Source organism: Triticum urartu, chromosome 7 (assembly GCF_003073215.2).
Source record: "Triticum urartu cultivar G1812 chromosome 7, Tu2.1, whole genome shotgun sequence".
Taxonomy (NCBI): domain Eukaryota; kingdom Viridiplantae; phylum Streptophyta; class Magnoliopsida; order Poales; family Poaceae; genus Triticum; species Triticum urartu.
The window spans coordinates 433,171,432-433,176,186 of record NC_053028.1 but is presented as its reverse complement, the minus strand read 5'-3'; the positions used below and the strand labels follow the sequence as shown (position 1 = coordinate 433,176,186).

Here is a 4,755-nt window from a genome sequence, read left to right as displayed (position 1 = left end):
GTGCCCGGCATGTAATGGACCCAACCCGGCATGCGACTACGGGCCGTGTTTGGCTCGTGGCACTCCGTGTGCCGTGTTCGCACGAACCTTTATTTATTATTATTTTTCATCTTTTTAAAAGGTAATTGGCCCAAAAGGCTAAAAATGCCCCCAAACAGTAAAAAAAAACTCCTTTTTTGAGAAAGCACGCGGGGAGGCCGGCACACATTCCACCGTGTTGGACTGGCCTGCTAGTTAATGTGCCGTGCTCGGCCCGCGTGTCAGAATGACACGGCCCGCTTATAAACAGGCTTCCGCGCGCCGTGCCATGCCAGGCCCGTTTACGCGTGTGCTGGGTTTGGGCACCATTGCTCCATAGCGAAGAGCGGAAGGCACGGCCGCCGCCACGCAGGTCCGCCGCCGCCAACACGCTGTAGGTCCGCCGCCGGCGACATTGAAGGTAAGGTGCCCCCCGTCTAGGTTGCTTCAATCTGAAATTCACCGTCTTCTTTTGGATCCTTTGGATTATTGGAACCGATGCGTGTGCTTTCTTGATTCCTCTTAGAACAGGAGTTGGTTTCTTGTTTTGGTGATTGGGCGAAATGTGGATCCATTCTTGATTTCACCTAGAACTGGAATCAGACATTGCATCTTCCCTTTCCGTATGGAACTTTACGAGTTCGATCTAGTACGAATGAGCGATTGATTTCTTGTACATAGATATATTAACATACACGCATGTGCAATTGTTGCAGGGGCACCACAGTACACAAAGCTGAGAGCGATGGCGTCAACCACCATATCGTCCTGCGCATATCAGGCGGTGCAAGGCGCGCACCGACTGAAGATCTGTCAGTTTAGTCACGGGATTGTTGGCATGGACGTCAATGCTGATGGTTTCATCCGCTCCAGCACCTTCAGGGTTGGGGGATTCGACTGGGCTATCTTGTACTCCCTCCGTTCCAAATTACTCGTCGTGGTTTTAGTTCAAATTTGAACTAAAACCACGACGAGTAATTTGGAACAGAGGGAGTACTACCCAGAGGGTTATGGCGACGACAGTGAGGGATTCATATCAGTTTTTGTTGAGTTCATGAGCAAGTATGGGCAGGCACCAGCGGTCGTCGACATAAGACTGATTGATCAAGTCACTGGAAAGCCCAAATCATTATTGTCAAGTGTATTCTTTGAATTGGATGAGGAGCCGTTTGGATTCAAGTCTGACAGCTTCACAGAGGCTACCTGGGGTAAGGAGAGGTGTATAAGAAGGGGGCAAATTTGACAAATCTGACCTATAGACGAAATCAAATCACAGAATGAACTGTCCGTCAAACTATTTCACGCAGCTGACCCGTGGCGCCTAGCTCTCAGGCGCTGCACTAGTGCAACGCCCGGGAGCTAGGCGCTGCACTGTATAGTGTGGCGCCTAGCTCTCAGGCGCTGCACTAGTGCAACGCCCGGGAGCTAGGCGCTGCACTGTATAGTGTGGCGCCTAGCTCTCAGGCGCTGCACACTGTTTTAGTAATTTTCGGGTATGACGCTGGCCGTGTAGCGCCTATCTGTGAGGCGTTGCACAGTGTAGTGTGGCGCCGTCGTGGCGGGCGCTACACAAAAGGGTCAGGCGTGTGAAATAGTTTCACGGGCAGTTCATTCCGTGATTTGATTTCGTCTATAGGTCAGATTTGTCAAATTTGCCTAAGAAGGGAGGCGTTGGAGGATTCAGTGTATGTCCGAGATGATTGCCTTGTGATTGAATGTGTCATCACTGTTTGAGGCCAATTAAGGGTGTCTGAAACCAAACCATTGCGTGAAATTGATGTGCCTCCCCCTAACGCACTACAGCATTTTCGCAAGATGTTGGAGGATACGTCCACAGCAGATGTGACCTTCAACGTTGAACAAGAAACATTTGCTGCCCACAGAGCGGTGCTTGCTGCGCGGTCACCTGTCTTCCGGAAGCAGTTCAGCGAACCCATGAAGGAGAAGAAGATGAGCCGCATAACCATCAACTCTGTGGAACCAGCGGTTTTCAAGGCTCTTCTCCATTTCATTTACACCGATTCCTTGCCTGTGATGGATGATTTCAGTAGAGCTGAAAGCAATGCTGTTTTCCAGCATCTACTTGCAGCAGCGGATCAATATGGTTTAGAGAGATTGAAGCTTATGTGTGCACACACCTTGGTTATGAACCTTAATGTGGAGAATGTGGCTAGTGCACTATGGCTAGCTGATAAGTACAATTGCCAGAAGCTTAAAGAAGCTTGCGTCAATTTTATGGCCCCTTCCAACAGAGTCGATGCTGTGGTGGCAAGCCAAGGGTACCAGCTTCTGAAAAGAGGTTCCCCCTCTCCATTAGCAGATGTGTGGGAGAAGAGGAGCCGTGCTCGCCAAAGCTTTCTTTAGAGCAGATCCAAAAGCTACAATGCTAGATTATGAGTGCTTCTGTCAGCAGAATGACTGGTATGATGAAAGCAGTTCCACCAAAATTTATTATGCGTATCTAGATCCTATGCTTTGAGAAATCATCTAAGCAGTCCCCTGGTAACTCTTTAGCTTTTTGCGAGAAACTACTAATGTCATGTTGGTCATGTATAGCTGTGAAATGTTGATCTTTAGATGCATTCTTGGGTCAATTTAGCGGATATGCTCCAGCAAGTATGTTCCAAATGATGTGTGATCTGTTGATTTGCAGCTTGTTTTGATTTGGTCCACCTTACGCACTTTTTGAATTGCTTTGGTCCTTCGCTCTGTTTTGCAACGCACGGTTCAGCTTACCACTGTTGATCTCTTCATATAAAAGATGGATTGTGTTTGTCGCTCAGGACATCTGCTGTCACATGACTGCTGACTGCTCAATGAATGTTGACTTCTGCTGATTTAGTTGATACTCCGTGTATGATAAAGAAGATGGATAATGTTAGTTCATTATTGGAGTACCACTTAATCACAGGGTGCTAACAGTTCTGAAGGTATTGGACCCTGTACTATCCGGAGAGATGCATCCTACTGCCATAAGCTGATTGTTGCCATTTCCCTCCTTTTACAGATGCACTACAAATTTCTTTATTACATATATTCATTACTTTAATTTGAAATGGACCTGTTATCTCTGTTCAAGTTGTCAATAACTTTGAGCAATATGCTGTTTTCCTGTTTCATTATCCAGAGTGCATTTTCTGTTTTGACCGACCGCTCATGTGAAAACATTTAACTTGGGGATGTCTATTGTTTGCTTTTCGCTCTTTCCACGAAACGGTTTTGCAAATGTAAATGATTTGATTAATCCAAACATAAACCGGTGTGATGAAGATCTTGGTACTCAGATGTTCTGGTTTGTTGATGTGCATAATCCTCTCTATCCCGCTAGCTGATTACCAAGTGGAAGATTTTGTGGCATGGTCTCTTACTAGATCATGCATGTTCTTGGTGAAGTCGGCTTACCATGTTGAATTGGAGGCTCATATCGGCAGAAAATAAACCAAAGGGTACTTGCGGAAGGAACAAACCCACGTCCAATACGGGCCACTATTTGGAAACTAAAGTTTTGAGCAAAGTTGAAAAAATTATATGGAGAATTATGCCCTGCTGTTTTAATCTTGCAAATAGACATTCGAAGGTCACTGGTTGATGTCTGGTTTGTGTTAGGGGTGCTGAGGATACAAAACAAACATAATGTTGTTTAAATGTGCAGTTTTGCTACATGTAAGTTGCCTGAAATTTACATTTGGGTCGGTCATTTCTTTCTTGTACTAGTACTTAGTCTGTTTTTCCTTCATTTTTGATGTATCAGATTTTGTGTGCGTGCATTTGTGTGTGTCGCCTGCTTGTAAAGGTCCTACCTGGTGTTGTCGTGTGTGACTTTGTGTATGGTGTTCGTCTCTGGTGTTCGTGCGTTGCAGGCATGTGCGTGTACGTGCACATGTGCATGTGTCTATGTTATCTGAAAATTGCTCTACGATATACTTATTTTTGCATATTGTGCTACGGCGCAAAATTTTCTATTGTCTTTTGTTTCAAGTTTTTTTTCTCTTTTTTTAGGGGAAAATCAATGCCCCTAATTCATTCTACCTTAGAGAAAAATCAGTTTCTATCTTTTTAGATTTCTACTACGTTTAGTCTTTATTATTTTTTATCAAGTGTTTTTGGTCATTTTTTCTTTTTATGTATGTGTGAATATTAGGTGTGCATGTGTAAATATATACAAAAGTATTATAAAATATGTGTGTAAATTATACTATAGTGAAAAATTGCACTATTATATGTCTATTTTTGCATTCCTAAAAATATGCAATTTTAGAACAAATTGTGTGCAAGTTTTGCCATCATTTGTTTTTAGTTTTTATTTCATTTTCTTTCTTCTATAAGGACACCAACACCACTAATTAATTCCTTCTTAGAAAAATTCCTTTTTGATTTTTTTACTATTATACATGTATACTTGCATATTAGGAAGAAGGGCAATTTCCACCTAAATTTTGTGCATATTTTGTCATCATCTATTTATTTTATTTTCTTTCTTTTGGAAGGGTAAAACAAATACCCCTTATTCATTCTACCTTAGAGAAAATTCAGTTTTTGTCTTTTTTAACTTTGTACTAGTTTTAGTCTTTATTATTGCTTATCAAGTGTTTTTAGTTATTTTTTCTTTTTCTTTATGTGTGTCAATATTAGGTGCGCGTGTGGAAATATATACAAAAGTATTATACAATATGTGTGTAAGTTATACTATAGTGCAAAATTGCACTATTATATGCCTATTTCAACATTGAAAAAAAT

At 42.5% G+C, this 4,755-nt stretch overlaps 1 pseudogene; it reads left to right on the top strand.

Annotated features, from left to right (window-relative positions):
- The first annotated feature begins 763 nt into the window (after window positions 1-763).
- Window positions 764-3,078, top strand: LOC125521283 (annotated as a pseudogene).
- The last annotated feature ends 1,677 nt before the right edge of the window (window positions 3,079-4,755 follow it).